Source organism: Protopterus annectens, chromosome 12.part0, assembly GCF_019279795.1.
Source record: "Protopterus annectens isolate FY-2018-M chromosome 12.part0, PAN1.0, whole genome shotgun sequence".
In the NCBI taxonomy this organism is placed as follows: domain Eukaryota; kingdom Metazoa; phylum Chordata; order Ceratodontiformes; family Protopteridae; genus Protopterus; species Protopterus annectens.
This window is the reverse complement of record NC_056746.1, coordinates 838,597,417-838,616,376: the sequence shown is the minus strand read 5'-3', so window position 1 is coordinate 838,616,376 and position 18,960 is coordinate 838,597,417. Positions and strand designations below refer to the sequence as shown.

General features: G+C 38.9%; 1 protein-coding gene across 2 annotated transcripts in view; it reads right to left on the bottom strand.

Annotated features, from left to right (window-relative positions):
* The window catches only part of UCKL1 (uridine-cytidine kinase 1 like 1), a 1,578,412-nt gene that overhangs the window by 317,741 nt on the left and 1,241,711 nt on the right, over positions 1 to 18,960 (bottom strand). The gene's annotated exons all lie outside the window — the stretch shown is intronic.

Below are 18,960 nucleotides of genomic sequence, written 5' to 3'. Positions count from 1 at the left end.
TCCAGAGCTCAACATAATGTGAGTATCTTTTCTTATTAGAGATCACGAGTTTATGAGCTGTAAGATGCTTGATTGCCATTTGTTTAAACCCCTCCCATGTGACCAATAATTTATCTATCCAATTTACAGTAATATATAGTTTGATTAACATGAAAAGTGTGATCAAGGCACTTAAATCCCTTTTAGTCAAGTCAGAGGGAGGAATGTGTAGCATAGCAAACTCCCAAGAGAGGGTTGATTTTTCATACCCTATTTTTTCAACTGAACTTTAAGGGAATTCCAAAGCTTGTAGACACATTTACAGCTCCAGAATATATGCAGGAGATCAGCTTTTTGAGACTCACAATAAGGACAAAGGAATGAAATTGAAGGATTGAATTTGAGATTGTGGGTGCACGATAAGCATTACTGAGTATCCTAAGGTGCATATATGAAAGTTTTTTGAGGGGGATTAGCTTAGCTGTCAATTGTATAGATTGTTTCATTTGCTTGGTAGTGATTAATGGGTTTACCTTAGACCAGTAATTTGAGAACAATATGTTATTCTGATATTTAACTGATGCAATTAGATTGCATGTGTTTGTAATCATTTTCTTCTTCAATAGCATGAATTTCAAAAGGGACTCAGACCTCTATATCATTCTCTACTAAGTTACTGTTATATAAATAGTTAATGCACATTTCCTTGATCTGTCTTAAAATAATATTATCTATAGCTTTTGGGAAGTTTTAGAGTAGATCTCATCCCCGCGATGGTACAGTTTCGCAGAAGAAAGAAGTCGCTCACTTGTTTATCTCTTAGCAAGGGGAAATTATTTAAGTTCAACATTATATTACTTAATTTTAAATTTGCATTAAGGTGAATTGGTTGCAAAGTATTGAATGCCTCAAATAGATTCAGTGATTCAAAAGTTTTCTGTACTCTACTTATACAAAATTTTATAAGAGTAAGGAATTTATAGATTTTCAGGGTTCTCTTATTGAGGAAAGGAATGGCTTTGGTTGTTGTGTCTTTCGGCTTATCCCGGTTAGAGGTCGCCACAGCAGAACTCCTGTCCGCTAATGTTTGGTAGTGGATTTTTACGTGCCGAGTTACCAGCCCTGAATGGCTTTGGTATTAATCTTAAATTATTTTACACACTTATGGTGAATTTCTAACCATGTAGGGGACCAGGAGGCACCCCTCACATCATACTCCACAATTCTGAGTAGTCTACTGCTGCTGATGATGTCAAAATAAAGCCCAAAATTTTGAAGGTTATGACCCCCATTTTCTTTAGGCCACATCAATTTATAATAAGAAATCCTAACTGATTTAGTCGACCAGATAAATGTAGCCATAGTAGTGCGCAACTTTTTAAAGAATTAATTATGTATTATTAGCTGAGGAGCTGTGAAAATATATATTAACCTTGACAAAGTATTCATCTTAACAATGGCAACTTTAGACAAAAAGGGTAATTTAAGTTTATCCCATTTATCGCAATTTTGTTTTATGCTATTCCATACATGAACAATATTATTTTGGTAGAATTCCTTGGTGTCTTGATAGAATGAAACTCCTAAGTATTTCATTGATTGTTTTATTTTGATTTCCATTGGGCAAGGGTATAAAGATAGGAGATCTGACAAGTTAAGTGGGAAAGCAGCAGATTTGTCAGGGTTAATTTTATAATTAGAAATGTAAGAGAAGCTTTCAATTGACTTCAATAATTTCGATATGTCAGAACTTGGTTGGGTAAAATATAAATTCAGATCATCTGTAAATGCTGATAAAATAATTTTAGTACTTAAGATCGATGGGGGACGATGAAAAGTACTTTGGTTAATGAGTTAGAATAAGGGTTCCATATACAAATTAAAAAGGTAAGGAGATAATGGACACCCTTGGAGAGTTCTATTTTTAATGGGAATTCTTTTTGCGGTACCTCTATTTATATATAAAGAGGTATAGGCTTTATCAAATATCAACTTGATAAATTGGATAAAACTTGCGGGGAATACAAAATGAGGTAGTACCAAGAGTAAGAAGTTTAAGTTCATTCTATCAAAGGCCTTACAGATATCTACAACTAATGTAAATATTGGATAATTGTATTGTTGAGAACAGTTCATTAGTGGTTCCACTGTAAGTATATTGTCACACGTTTGTCTAAGAGGAATGAAGCCTGTTTGCTCCGGTGAGGTAATCTCTGATATTAAACTGTTTAGCCTATTAGCAATAAAAGCAGTAAGTAGTTTAGTGTCTAAATTAATTAGGGAAATGGGTCTATAACTCTTAGGATCTTTAGGATTAGCATTTTCTTTGAGATTGAGGATAGTTTTTGATGAATTAAAGTGGGTGTCTGTAATTGTATTATGTATAAAGTAGTTAAAAAGGAGTAGTAACACTTTAGAGATTCTTGGACAAAGGCTTTGTAAAATTCTGCATTAAAACCATCAGGTCCTGGTGTCTTATTGGATTTTAGGTTGTTAATTACTTTGATGACTTCTTGTTGGGAAATAGGAAATGAAAGGGCTTTTTTTGTTGTTTTTGGTTTAACTTTGGGAATTTTAATTGTTGTAGGATATGAGCTTTCTCAAGTTCAGTCACAAAGGAGTCTTGCTCTCCATATAAATTTGTATATACATTTTCAAAAAAAGTTAAGAATCTCTTCACTGGAGCTGTAAGATCTATTATTTTGGGCTATTTCAGAGATAGTGGGCAAGTATGTCTTAAGATTAATTAGATGATCCAGGAATCTAGATGGGATTTGTGCCTCTTCTGCATAGTTAACTAATATTTTAGTCTCATGGAATGTTAATTGATTCACACTGAGCATGTAAAGCTCTTTATGAAAGTTGAGTAACTGATTTTCGTTTTCTTTTTAGAAGTTTACTTGCAATTCTGATTCCAGTTTGGAAATACTTCTTTTAATTAAACTTTCTTTCTCTTTATAAGTTTTTTGTAATGAGTTGCTTTGTTAATGAGTAAACCTCTTATCATTGCTTTGGCAGTAGCCCATTCAATATCTAAGGGAAGATGAGATAGGGGTATTTTTTTCCAATAGTTCATCTAATATCATCTTTATTTCTTCCTCTATATCATTCTTTAAAAGTAGGATAGGGTTTAGGGTCCAATTGTACCCCCTATATTTCAAATTCTGTCTGTATGACCAGTTTATCTGAAGCGTAATTTTAGAGTGGTCAGAAAAAAAATATCAAAATGATATTTATAACCCAAACTTAAAAAGAAGTCTGAGATTAAAAAAAAATCAATCCTAGACCACGTTTTATGGCATTGTGAAAAGTATGTAAATTTATCCTTCACTGCATACTGATTCTGGTGATTATAAAGGTCAAATAGTGCAAAATCGTTTTTTTTTTTTATTCTGACAGCGTAGTCGTTGCTTGAGAATTATATGGTTTACTTGAATTTGTTCTATCTTCTAATGGATTTTGGTATGCATTCCAGTCCCCCTAGGAGTAAGTAATGATTTCGGAATGGGGAGAGTACTTTATATAGAGACATGAAAAAGTTTTGTTGTTTACTACAAGGTGCATAGATATTTAGAATCAGAATAGGTTTAGCAGTATGGGGAGTTTTGAAAACCAGATAGCACCGCCTACCTTCTGAGTCACTTCATAATGTATGCATTATATTATCCTGGAAATAATTCTTGACTATTATAGCCACCCTGGCGCTATTTGTTTCTTTTCCCTAACCTATTATCATCTTTCTCTCTATAGATTGTGACAATTGTTCTTTTCATGTGTGTTGCTTGAATTAAAATTATCTTAGCTTTAGATTTATAGGCAAGGAAAAAAAAACAGTTTACTTTTCTTAGCTAGTTGAATCCCCCTCACATTCCAAGAATCAGTCTCCCACAGTCTGTACTACTATGCACCAAATTAAACAGAAATGGTACATGGAAACAAACAGAACAGAACATAGCAGGATTATCTTAGATTGATTAGATAAATGGCATATATCTCTTCTTGCCCTAACCTCGTGCCTAACCACAATCTCACCAGGCCTAGAAGAGAGGGGAAAGATAAAGAGCAGTAACATTAAAATAAGATAAAAGCAACATTTACGAAAACCTGTAATATCACAATGCATAACAAATAGTTTGATTTTCCCCATGCTAAAAACAGAAGTTAAGCAGAAAAAGCCTAGCAAACCTATCCCGATACAAACCACCCTCAACTAATTACGTAGCTCTTCGAGGTGTTCAGTCAGAAACCACCAAGCTTGTAATGTACACGGATATCACATATATATCAAAAATATGAGAGACTCAAACCTCAAAATAAATCAACTTAACACCTGCACAACAATATAAGAATATTTAAAACCTGTGTCTCCTATTAACTGTTATTTCAATGAATATTCTACTCTATTTTTCCCTCTAGTTTGAAAATAGAATCTTTAATGAACCATATAATTCCGGAATTTAAGTGCAGACGGCACAGCTAAATAATGATAAAATAAATTGTTACCTGCTATTAACTAGCATAATATGGCTGGCTATATACCATTCTCTCATTGCATAAACTGACATAGTCTGGGTATTAATTCTGGATTATTTCAAGTTTACAGGCCAATTACTGAAGCTAAGTACTGTACCATCTGCACCTATAAGCACAAGACCCCAAGATCTGAACCCCGATATTCCCCCAATATTTTAAATACAGTAATGAATCCAAAACTGCTCCTCATCTAGGCAAGTTCTCAGCATTGAAAAGAAAAAAAACACCATTCCTCAATTTAATAAACAGAGTAGTAAAATTTACTAACTTGCACATTGTCCTGAAATAAGTCTGAATGCATTTTTAAAACAGTTTACCTGTGTTTGGTTACACTTAGCCATTCACAAATACCTTATAATTATGTTTGTCTTAATAGCTCATGTCATGAATGGAAACGGTCTGAGAATGACACGTTCACTTATACAAATAACAACAACAAAAACATACATGCATATTTGCATAACATTGATAACAAACAATATTTAGGTTTATACTATCTTGTACTCAAATCTACTGCTTCTTCTATAATGCAAGGCTCATAAGGAAAATATCTTATTTGGCAATAATGTGGTGGTCTGCGCTACTCAACAAGGAATTTATCATTGCCAATATAGATGTCAGAAATAACTAATTCAGCAAAAGATTGCCCAGCATCTACAAAAGGAAGAGTAAAGCATCACACCACCATTGCAGCTGATAAAAGGAAAGAAAAGTCATCATCTTGACAAGTAGCAGTATAAGAATAATTAGCATGTTTAAAGTAGTGAGTATGCCAAACCATAACACTGTGATTAGTTATGATTACAAAATTGTAGAGTGACAGTACCCGCCTACAAATTTCAAAGTTAGGAGGTGAAACTTAATCTTCATTTGTGTTTATGAGTTGTCTTTACATTCATGTGAGATGTCCCAGTGGATAGTGTCTTATTCATGCCTTTGTTATATAGGGCGGCAGTGTATTCATCATAACACTGAGATACTTTTCATCATGACTGTTATAAAATGACTTAGTACTTCATAAGATACTGTCTTCCTAAATCTCTATAGTTATGCACTACACACAGCAGATCTTGTGATGAATTAAATTTGCACGCATCAGGGCAAAATTTTTTGCTTGTAACATTCCCGCTGCATAGTCAAAGGAAATTTTGCTTCCGATCTCATATACTGATTAGATTCATGACCTTTCTTGTTGTAAAAACTAGCACCAGATTTAACCGCTATTTCTAAAAACAAAGATCCGAGAGAGCCAAAACATATTACCTTTACATTAAAAGGCAACTGCAGTGCGTAGCTAAGTGTTCACATAACCTGATTGCATATAAAATAGTTAAACTAGAAACCAAGTCAGATAACAGTTCCAACTGAAATTTAGTTGAGATCGTTTGCAGTTTTTCACATACCCAATACAGTACTGACCACAGTTAAATTGAAGATGGGACGTTGTTGCTCTCTATCCTTTGGTTTGTGTCCAACCAATAAATGAAGACTACTGATAGTGGAGGCTTACCTCAACAATTTACTTAAAAAAAGAAGAAAGCAGTTTATCACTGGCAGATACCAACTGGATCATTATTATGGGACAGGGGCTGCATCACAGGAAGGAAGAGGTGGATACATTTTGTTCCTTACCTAAAGTTCCGATAAGAAACTCCAGTTTCTAATTTATGTTCCAGAAATATTTATGTGCTATTGGAGCCTTTAAAGGGATCTCTGGCCTATCCATAACAACAATCAGCTCGCCAAAAAGCCCTGCACAGAAAGCAAGTGATGGTGCCATCAGGATATACTCCGTTTTGAGTCAGGTAGCAGACGGAACTAATTTAGGTATTTTCTGAAAGATCTTCATAAAAATATCTTTAGCTTCTGTAGTATTTACTATTGAGTATTTAGAATCTCAGTAAGTAAATGACAAGGTACTCAGGAATTTCATGTGGAACTTAATTTGTTTCTGGATTAGCTATAGGCAGTAAAGTGACAGAGGCTGTCTTGCTTGCCTAATCTGAAGAGGAAGATCTTGCAGGAAGGAGATCCTGTACCTGTTCCAGGTGAGTGAGCCTTTCTTTTTAGAAGCTTGTAGAATTTTCAGGACATGTTGGTAGTTTAACAGTTTTACATAGATCTGTCTCGGATTGCCTGCATTCTGTGATACAGGTAGTGCACAGTGAGCCCTTTCTATATTTATTTGCTTCACCTCTTTAGGATTTTCAAGTAGAACCGTTAATATCCGTATGATTGTTGATATTAGGTCAGGATGTGAAATTTATTCCAGAATGCCCCTGATAATAATATTATTTCGTCTTGAAGGGGCTTCTAAGTCCGTAAGTTTTGCTTGCTTCTCTTGGATGAGTTTCAGGTTACTTTCCGAATGATACCGTAGCTTTTCAATTTTGATTTTGTTGACTGCGATCTTCTTTTCGTTTTTTTTCCATCCTTGACATTATTTGATTAAAGGACTCACCGAACATTTGGAGTTGCATGGTGAGATCCTTAACTGCTTGGTGTATCGGTTGAAGGGCAGTTTTTAGGTCTTCCACATTTGCCGGTTGGTCCGTTTTTGATTTCCCAGTGGGGTTTACTGTATCCTGTTGTTTCCCAGTTCTTGGACTTTTTGACATAATGTCTTTCTCCAGAGAAGCAAGTACTGAGAATTTTGTTTTAGTAGTTACAGTCTCCATATTCAATTCATCATTTGACATTTTAGAGTTTTCCTTATGTCTCGGTATGCTAATAAAGACCCTTAATACCTCATGGCAGTTTAGTACTGGAGTTCAATCCACAATAACTTACAACCAAGAAAGATAACATTCAGTTCCAGTAACAGGTAGGTAATGAATTCTTTTGTATTTCTAGTTGAGTATTATCATTTTTTAGTTGCCGCTTAGTATCTTTCTAACTGGATTTTCTTGAAAAGTGTAGAAGAGCCAGGAGTTGTAATGTCTATAGGATAGCAGCCATCTATTTCTCCCCCACGCTGCAGTTTTTGATGTCATTAAACTCAAATGTGTTTAATTTGTTGTTTTTTTTAGTTATATAATTAATATATTAATTCAGTGAAAGTGATAATTACCATGCATGACTTAACCCACTTTTAATAAGTTTAAATTTGTGTGGATTAATGTCAAATACCTTATCTTCCCATTACTTCTCTGAAGTACAGGCTAACACAGAAGGCCTCTGGCTGACGAAGTTCGCAGATGACTGCAAACTAGGAACCATAGTCAAGTCCCCAAATGATGTGGACATCCTACAGAAGGGCCTCACTGAGACAGATACTTGGTGTCAGAGCCATGGCCTCAAGCTCAATGCCAAAACGTGCAGTGTCATCCCCTTTGGTAAAAACTCTGTACCCATGAACTACCACATAGGCAGCAATCTACTTAACACCGAATGCATGATAAGAGACCTTGGGACCCAGGTGGGCAGTAGTCTCTCCTTTGATAGTCACATCACCACAGTAGTCAGGAAGTCCTTCTACATGGCACACCTCACCATAAAAGGGTTCTCAGCCAGGAAAAAAGAGGTCATTGTTCCCCTCTACTCGTCACTCATTAGACCCATTATAGAGTACAACGCCCCTTTTGGAATGTACCTCACAAGACATCTGCAGCAGCTCGAAAGGCCACAGAAGTACCTCACAAAGAGGATTACTGGCCTCAAACAAATGCCCTACACTGACAGCCTCAAAAAACTCCAGCTTTACTCCGTAGCATACCACCTACTCCGAGGTGATCTCTGCCTAACATATAAAGCTATGTCAAACCCAGAGCTATTGGACATGCTACACCTAAAGAAATCCCAATCCGTCCAAGCTACATGCTCTAGGGACCTAAACCTTGTCACCACAATAAACAGGACATGCTGGAGGGATAGATTCCTGTCCTAGAGACTTCCTATACTCTGGAACAAGCTACCCATCTATGTCAAGCAAAGTTCTTCATTAGCACTCTTCAAGAAAAATCTTGATGAGTGGATGGGAAATAGGAAATACACCCGGGGATCACTTCTGTGTCTCTGCTGGACAGTGGCACAGGAAAATAACTTTCTTGGGTGGCGTAAGCTATGGTACTTTGCTGGCTAGGCTTACGTAGGCCCTTGTACCTACCTATTAGAACAATAGTTTTGCAAATTATAGAGCCCAAACAACTAAACAACTGTATCTTTAAGCAATCAAAAATAAGCACCTTATAGTTTTACACAGGTTGTCAGGTTTATAAGTTTCCATTAAGCTTATGGCCAACTCTGCTTGATATGTATAGGATACCTATTCCACAAATGGAGCATATGTTGGCTAAAGTATTTGTTGCACCGGCTAGTACTGCTAATGTGGGTATGTAGGTCACTACAGCTGGTGTTTGCTTAAGTGTAATGGTTCTGCTTAGATGAAGGAGTTCAAAGAGTGCATTGTTGTTCAAAGCATGGAAGGATAATCAAAATCACCCCTCAGAACTTATATGAATCTAAGCAGAGAGCTAGGGATTTAATCTATCAGAGTAGCCAACTAGCTATCCAGCAAACTACATTTGGCTTAATGAGTTGGGAGAGTTTGTCAATAATTTTGCATAGAGTATCGATAGCATCAAAGGTTTGGCAAGACTCAGGAAGGCGGTGTGGTCTGTATGCCCTTTATCCTTGAGCTCAGTAACCCTTTGAAAGAACACAACTAGGCTGAGCAGACATAATATTTCTTTTATAAAACCAAATTGGTATGTATCCTGGTATATAAGGAAATCCTTTTTTATTATTTCTATTTATTAAAATTTTAAAATCCACTTGACAATATATAACATTAAAACTAATACAATAAATAGCTATATACAAAAATTCTTATCAACAGATAATAAATCAACTATTTGCAAAGGTGTCTATTTAAATAAGCATAAAATCTTTGATATTTCAACTTTTAACATTATTTAACTATCATCTATTTTTGTCTAACAACGTTTTACATTTCAACCAAATATTATAGTATGAAGTGACTCTATCTGATCTTGTCTTGACTGTAACTAGTTCAAGTTGACATACATTGTTAGCAATGTTAATAACCGTTTTAAATGTAGGAGTAGTCTCATTCCCCCAGTTTTTGGTAATGACCTTTCTTGCCATAGCCAGTGCACTGCTCAGAAGAGGACATTTTGTTCTGGCAACACATTTAGGAATTGGTACATTAAATGAAATCAAAGATTTAGTTAGATTAAACGTATCATTAAAAATAGCCTATAAAAAGGAACTGAAATTTTCCTAAAATGGCTTAAGCAATGAGGAATCCTAAAACATATACTGCTAATCAGCTTTTACATGTAATTTACATCTCCAATGTCCAAGATTATTTTAGTACATTAGTTCAACTTTATGTGATGTAATGAAATTTCTATGTACACATTTTCAGGAAAATAATCTCCAATGCAATGAAAGAATAGTCCTTTTTGATGATAATTAACATTGATTTTGTACCTTCTTCACTTGGAGAATAACTATTAATTGATCTAAAATAATTCCAGTAATTTTCTTTACAATATAATTTGTTTGTTTTAACCATTTTATATATCTTAGACAAATAAACTTTATCAATTATATTCTGACAATCTGAAATGATTAAAATCTCTATAAATGTAGGAAATGTGCTTCTTATTGTTGGTTGAATTAATTCAATCTTATGTTCAATAGATTGTCTGCAAATCTGTGTACTGAGTTACATTTCTTTATATCAAATTTATTTATAATATAATGAGTAGATATATTCTCTCATCTTTTATCAATTAATGCCAATATATCAATTGTTTTCCTTAAATTTTATATTTTTTGATAAAATAAATGTATCAATACTATATTTTGTGTAGATTATAAGGAATAATAAATAACATATTTTATATTCTGGATTTTTATATATAAAATTTTTAAATATGTACACCATTTTAGTAATATATAATGAGCTAATTTGTTTATTTCTACTCTCTGAAAAATAATATTTTAACAACCAATGAAAGTTGTTAAAAAGAAGTTATGTCTTACCATAACATTCCTTCTGTGTTGCGATCTTCATTTATCCTTGACTGTGGGGTCGGTTCTGTAACTCAGAACCGACTCAGCCATTATTCCAACTCACACCTTCCAAACAATTCTCGAGCCCAGCTTTAACCATAATGCTCCTCTCAGGATTACCTCAGATCGAATTTGCATAAACAGTGATAGACAGGAAATAACAGATCAGAGAAAACATCTGTATTCTTAAAAGGAAATCCAATTTATTGGGATGCATCCATTCCACCAAGAAACCCAAGAGGCAGGGGGAAAGGAGGGTGGGCATGCCAAGGATATGTGAAGATTGACTACAGAGATGGAACGTTATGGTAAGACATAACTTCTTTATCTGATGTTGTCAATCTTCACTTAATCCTTGACTGTGGGACAGAGTTTCCAGCTACCTAAATCTTGGGAGGTCTCATGAAAGAATATTCCTGACCACCATTGAGCCAAATGATGCTCATCCCCTAGAGACCAGATCCAGCTTGTAATGGGTAATAATGGTATGTGGGAATGCCCAAGTAGCCGCCACATAGATATTGTCTATAGAAGCTCTGGAATGAAATACTACAGAAGAGGCTATAGTTCTTGTAGAATGTGCCTTAACAGGACCTGGTAGTTGCACTTTCCTTTTATTATAAATGAAGGTTATACAGTCATTGAGCCATTTTGCTACAGTAACCTTGCGGACTGGTTTGCCCAGGGTAGGTGGAGAAAAGGAAACAAATAACTGGTCAGATTTTCTGAATTAGTTTGTTCTGTGGAGGGAAAAAACATAATTGTCTATGAACATCCAGCAAATGTAGACAGTATTCATCTCTGTTTGAAAAACTGGGAAAAAATACAGGAAGTTGTATAATTGGGTTGATATTTGCCTCAGACACTCTTTTTGGTAGAAATGATGGATTAGTTCAGAAGGACACCCTATCTTTATAGAAGATCAGGTAAGGAGACTTGCAAGATGAGGCTTGTAGTACTGAAATTCTCCTAGCAGAAATAATAGCAATCAAAAATAAAGTTTTCCAAGATAAATACTTCAAATCATAATTTGCAGCTGGCTTGAAAAGAGAATATATTACGGACTGTAGCATCAGATTCAAGTCCCAAGGTGTGGAAGGATTCTTGTATGGAGGTCTTAGCATCAAGGTTCCTTTCAGAAAAGCTTTACACAGTTTGTGGGACATTAGGGCTGTATCATTTAAACCATTGTGAAAGTTGGAAATAGCAGCTAGATGTACTCGTACCATAGAGGAGGATGCCCCTGTATCAAAAAGAAATGCTAAGACTTCTAAGATCTTTTCAACTGACGTAGAGTAAGGATCAATATTATTCTCTGTAGTCCATTTTGAAAATTTTTGCCACTTACTGTTGTATAATCTTCTAGTTGAAGGTTTTTGGGAGGCTAGAACAATTTACTGAAATGGGGTGGTGAGATTAGTATGACTGGCAATCATTGGAACTGGAGTATCCATGCAGTGATCTTGAGATTTTCAAGATTCAGACTAACAAGCCCCTCTGGATGGGACAAGAGGTCTAGAACTGGGTCCAGGGTCCAAAGTTTCTAAATTAGATGAGGCCAAAAGAAAAGGGAACCATATCTGTCGAGACCAGAATGGAGCAATGAGAAATTATTCTGTTCTTCAACCTGCTGGCTTTCTTCAGAAACTGGGGAATGAGAGGTATCTGGGGGAAAGCATACAGAAGACCAGGGGGGCAGTCATGCAGGACAGCGTCTCTCAGTGTCTCCCCCGGTGGGGGAAGCAGGGCAAAGTAGCTGCTGCAATTTTTGTTCAGGGGGATGCAAAAAGGTTGCAGCAAGGCTGGCCCCATCGGTGGAATATCCTTTCCATCACTAAAAGATTGAGAGACCACTAGTGAGCCATTAGGATGCATTTGCTCAATTTGTCTGCAAACACACTGCAGCTCCCCGGAATGTGCATTGCAATTACACAGCAGTCAGATGAAAATACAACTGACATATTGCCTGTTTGAATCGCAATCGTTCCCAAGGGGAGGGTGTCTTGGAATGCCTGCAACACCCAAAACACTGCCCTCATCTATACAACACTGATGTGCAAATTGGCCTCTAACAGGGACAAAGTGCCTTGCACTGTGCTTCCCAGATAATGCCCCCAACCCCATCTGGGATGCCTCAGTGGTCACTATGGCTTGGGGTTGAGGAGTGACAAAGGGACAGCCTGACAAAATTTCGTTTGAATGAAGCCACCAATTCAGGTCTTTCTTGCATAAATTGGTGATCAATACCTGATAGGACACTGGCTGATTCAGTAAAGACCATTGTGACGCCAAGAACCATTGTAGGATCCGCATGTGAAACCTCACAAGGGGAACTAAAGTGATGTTGGCTGCCATTGATCCTAGAGTTTGTAACAACAATCTTGCAGTCACTTTTTTGGCACGAATAATCTGGCTAACTTGCAATTTTATTCTTCAAAGTCTCTCTAAGGGAAGAGACGAGATACAAGTGTTTGTGTCAAAGACCGCTCCTAGAAATTCTAACTTTTTTGTTGGCTCAAGATGGGATTTTTTTTATAGTTTACAGTGATTCCTGGCCAGGAACAAGCTTGAAGTATATAGTTCCTTTCCCACAACAGTAGATGTCTGGTGGGTGTGGTTAAGCAGAATCCTTGCAGTCTGAAGTGAGCTGCTACCACTGCTATGCTTTTGGTGAACACCCAGGGGGCTGTGGTGAGACCAACGGACAGGGTTCTGAACTGCTAATGACTAGCTCCCAGACGGAAGTGCAGGTATCTTCTGGAATGTTTGTTCATGTTTTGTGATAATACCCTCCCTGAAGATCTATAGAGCACATCCAATCATCTTTTTCTAAGAATGGAAGAATAGACTGAGAAGTAACCATCCGAAATATGGTTTGTTGGCCAGACTTGTTCAACACAATGAGATAAAAAAATCGGTCTCCAGTCTCCTGTTTTCTTTAGCAATAAAAAGAATCTTAAGTAAACGCTGGATCTTATTTGGTCTGCTGGGACTGTATGGATGCCTCTTTTGTTGAGCAGTTTTTGAATTTCTAAGACTTCTACATCCCTGAGACCGGGGTGGGATATTTGGGATTCTTTCTGGTTGCCTGGGTTTTTCTGAGAAGAGGATATTGTAATGTCTGGTTATGATCCCCTGCACCACTTGTTAGTTGTTATGTTTAGCCAGGCCAATAGGTGCAGGGATAATCATCCCCTGACTGCCTCCAGAAGACAGCAATTGGGCCACCAGTAAGGAGCGCTGGTAGGAGTTACCAGGGAATAAATCCCTGGAACTTTGATTTTGCAGGCCACCTCTGCCTTGTGCATGGTGTCTTCCATTATAACTCCCCCTTTTGCCCCGGAGGGAGTCGTTACCACGAGTCCTGGAAAGATCCATGGCATTTTTTGAACCATAGCTTCCACTCCTCTGGTTCCTGCAGTAAGACCACTGAGGAATGGAAAAGCGTATGCCTACGGCATATAGCGTCTTTCCATCTTTTTCACATCTGCTGAAGGTCTCTTTGACTTTGGGACTAAAAAGGGATGTTCCTTCAAAAGCAGCATTGAAGAAAGAAGACTTGAATGGCTCCACAAACTCACATAAGAGCATCCAGGTGTGGCTCCACAACGCTACGCCAGAACCCGCTGCCCTAGATGTCCCTTCGGCTGCATGCACAATGAGCATCATGGATGAATTAGATACTGACTCAAGGGTTGCCAGCAGGGAAGCTACTTTATCCTGCACTCCCTCAGCTACGGCTGCTGTCAGAGTATCTGATAGCTGCTTTATCAGATCCCATTGGAGTCTCGTAAAATGTGCCATAAAGTTCAAGGACCTGAGCACAAAGTTTGATGATGCGTATACTCACTTCCCAAATCTATCTATTGCTCTAGACTCTTTGTTAGGTGGATGGATAGTAAGACTCTCAAAAGGAAAATAGTTTTGCATTCAGGCATGTCCAAGGGTCAGCTCCCAGTGTTCTTTCCTGTCTATCTGATGAATCTGGGCATCTTGAGGCAATGTAGAAATTGCCTCATGTACACAGACAACTCTCTCCTCCTACCACCCAATACTACAACCTGTGAGAGATGCACTTATCTAGCCAAACTGGAGGTAAAGCTCTCTCCAATCAAGACTGAACTTGACAGTCAAGAGGAGAAGGTAAACACTTGCACCACACCACACTCATCACATAGTCTCACTAAATCTACACCAACAAAATCCACACATAGAAACACAAAAACATTCGCAGAGGTTCTCAATAATAATCTGCTCAAGCAACAGAGACCTCCAAAACAGAAATGCAAGCAACCTCCACCCCAACACAACCCAAATGACACACAGCCCGCAGACTCAGTGTGCCACTCAACCACAGCCAATAAGGCAAAACAACGTACCCAACACACTAGTCATAGGTGACTCTATAGTCAGGCACACTGATGTCCCACTTACCAGGCTAAACAAGGAGAAGGTTACTGTCAGCTGTCTGTCGGGTTCCAGGATCTGCCACATAACCCACGCACTCAGGTCACTCCACAACAAGTACAAATATGATTCTGTCATTGTCCATATTGGTGTGAACGACCTGAGACGTACCTCCCCAGACTACATGAAAAGAGACATGGAAGAGCTCTCTGATCTTGTAGCCCAGGCAGGTATGACCCTAGCCCTGAGTAGCATTCTGCCATCACCCAGAATGATGCCGCAGTACAAGGACAAAATGATTGACTTCAACAATTGGCTAAGCTTCTGATGCCGCAGCACAAGGACAAAATGATTGACTTCAACAATTGACTACGCTTTTGATGCCATTCTAAAGGGATCCAGTATCTGCTGCCTGGGATGACATGGTCGATAGACCACAATGCTTTGCCAGAGATGGCCTGCACCTGTCACCCCTGGGATTCTGGATACTGGCTAAGGTTCTTGCTGCCCTTATAGTGCCTTTTTTAGGCAAGGTTCAAATGACAAATTAACCACCGTAACAGGAACAGGCAAGCAAAAAATGAGGGTGATGCTACTCAATGTTAGAAGTCTAAATCTCAAAATGCACTCACTCGAGGCACTCCTTAAAATGGAGAACATTGATATCTGTGCAGTGACTGAGACCTGGTTCAAGGCTCCAGAAAGCACCCCTGCACTACCAGGCTATAACTCATACCACACTTTTTTGGCCATGTAACCTGAACCAAAACACCAAAGGCAGAGGTGTGTCCATATTCATTAAGGATATCCACACATCCAGGCTAGTTGCTCAGCATAATGCAGCCGAGGTTATCCAAGTGCAACTAACTCTGGGCAAAACTGCAATCCAAATTGTAGCTTGCTACAGATCACCCACCATGCCCCAGGATTCCCACTCCTCTTTTCTTGATGTACTGGAAAATATTAGGGTTCAACCAAACACCCTAATAATGGGCGATTTCAACTACCCCACCATTAACTGGGAAAACTACTCATGTACCAACTCCTTCGCTCAACGCTTTCTGGAATTCATAAACTCCTATGCCCTGGATCAACTTATTCACACCCCCACCAGGGGCAACAATATCCTAGATCTAGTCATTACCAACATGAGTGACTGGTGTTCCACACCTGAAGTCAACGCCTCATTGGTCCGATCCGACCATAAGCTAATTACCCTAGATATCCACATCCTGCCCCCCCCCCCCCCCATTAAGGAAACCATATTAAAAAATTTCTCCAAAGCCAACTTCATGCTTCTTAAGACAGAAGTGGTGAACTTCATGACACCCATGCAGATGGACAATACAGTTACGACTACTGAATCCTACGCAATTACACTTTATAAGCACTTACATGAGTGCATGGATTGTGCTATCCCAAACAGAACCAAGACGCTATCCTCCAAAAAAAAGGAAGCCAATCTGGTGGTCCCCTGCCATAAACAAACTCTACAACAGAAGGAAGAAACTGTTGCAAAAAAGAGTAAAATCCCATGAGTGGAGGAGCTACCTGGTCAGCCTCAGTAAGAAGCTGCGATCCCTGATAAAATCTTCCAAAGCTAGTTACGAAAACAAAATTGCCACTGATTCTAATGATAACCACAAAGCATTCTATAGCTATGTCAAGAATCTCAATGGCAACACTCACATCTGCTCTGAGTTACAGCACAATGGCACTAAATATACAGACCCAACTGATATTTCCAACATCCCTGCAGATAGGTTCAGTGCTAACTTTACCCCCCTCTCACCCCCTAAAGAGCGCATCTCTATACCGGAAGAAGGCAAAGTTCCTGTAATCACAGCTGCACAGGTAAAAAACACACTCTCCAAAGCAAAGAACACAGCATCCATGGGACCAGATAACATCCCAGGCTGTGTTCTACATGAACTACAGAATGAACTGGCACCCCACCTAAATACCATGTTCAATCATAGCCTCACCTCAGGCTTTGTGCCTGCTGAATGGTGCACAGTGACGGTTATTCCACTCCACAAGGGGGGAGCCACCACGGAACCTGGGAACTACCGCCCCATTAACCTGACGAGCCTGGTCTACAAGGCCATGGAATGTATCATCATGGAACTTATAAACAAAGACATTGGTAATCTCCAAACTCTGGACCCCACCCAGTTCGGGTTTGTAAAAGGCAGATCATGTCTCCTAAACCTGATAGACTTTTTTGAAGCAGTCACCAAAGCCGTAGACAAGGGTAAGGTGGTTCAAACATCCTATCTAGATCTTGCCAAGGCTTTCGACACCATCCCCCACTCTGGAATTATAGATAAACTCACTAAACTAGGTATAAATCCCTATGTCACAAGATGGGTTGCCAACTGGCTCACTGACAGAACCCACACTGTGAAAGTAGCAGACTCCAAATCCGACTTCAGACCAGTGACAAGTGGAGTACCACAGGGTTCAGTCCTGGGTCCTCTCCTGTTTGGTATCTACTTCTCTGAAGTACAGGCTAACACAGAAGGTTTTTGGCTAACGAAGTTCGCAGATGACTGCAAACTAGGAGCCATAATCGAAACTCCTAATGATGTGGACATCCTACAAAAGGGCCTCACTGAGACAGATGCCTGGTGTCAAAGCTATGGCCTCAAGCTCAATGCCAAAAAGTGCATTGTCATCCCCTTTGGTATAAACTCTGTACCCATGAACTACAACATAGGCAGTAGTATACTTAACACCAAAAGTACGATAAGAGACCTTGGGACACAGGTGGACAGTAGTCTCTCCTTTGATAATCACATCACCACAGTAGTCAGGAAATCCTTCTACATGGCACACCTCATCACAAAAGGTTTCTCATCCAGAAAAAAAGAGGTCATTGTTCCCCTCTACTCATCACTCATTAGACCCATTATAGAATACAGTTGGTATGTACCTCACAAGACATCTACAACAACTGGAAAGGCCGCAGAAATACCTCACAAAGAGGATTACAGGCCACAAACAGATGATCTACGCAGACCGTCTCAAAAAACTCCAGCTTTACTCTGTCCCATATCCGCCTACTCAGAGGTGATTTCTGCCTAACATGCAAAGCTATGTCAAACCCGGAGCTGTTGGACATGCTCCACTTAAAGAAATCCCAATCCTTCCGAGCTACATGCTCTAGGGACCTAAACCTTGTCACCACAATAAACAGAACATGCCGGAGGGATAGATTCCTGTCCCAGAGACTTCCCATACTCTGGAATAAATTACCTATCTATATCAAACAAAGCTCCCCATTAGCACTCTTCAAGAAAAATCTTGATGATTGGATGGGAAATAGGAAATTCACCCCGGGGATCACCTCTGTGGCTCTGCTCGACAGTGGCACAGGAAAATAATTTTCTTGGGTGTCAAAAGCCAGGGTACCTATTTGGCTGGGCTTGTATTGGCCTCAGGGCCGATAGCCTAATACCTACCTATGAACCTATCAGCAAGTTCCTTTTTGGTGGCTGCTGCAAACACCATGGCATCTATTGGTATCCTTTTAGCCCAATATTGATAAGCCTATGGAGCTGATAAAATGCAGTCTGGTCTCTTGGAAATTGGCTCAGGAGAATCAGGTATCTTCCAAGCCTGCTGCGTACTCAATTTAAATAGATTGTCAGCGGGCACAGAGATCCAAGAGGTAGATGGTCGGGCATGGAAAACCTGCAGGTATACCGATTCCTCCGAAGAAGGCTGATGGGACATCCAGTCACCTCTCTGTTTCAGGATTTCTAATATGTCTGCAAATGAGATATCTTCCAGGGGTGACCTTGGGGAAACTTCCTCTTCATCGAAATCAGTGTCTTTTGTGTAATACTCTTCAAGGGAGTGCAAGTGCTTCCTCTTGCACTTCTTTTTCAGGGGCACCACCTTGGAGGGATGGGCCAGGAAGTGTCTGAAGAGAACACAACCACTGTGGTTGAATCCTGAGGTTTCTGTGCCCGCTGTCCCAGGGCAGAGGCTGGA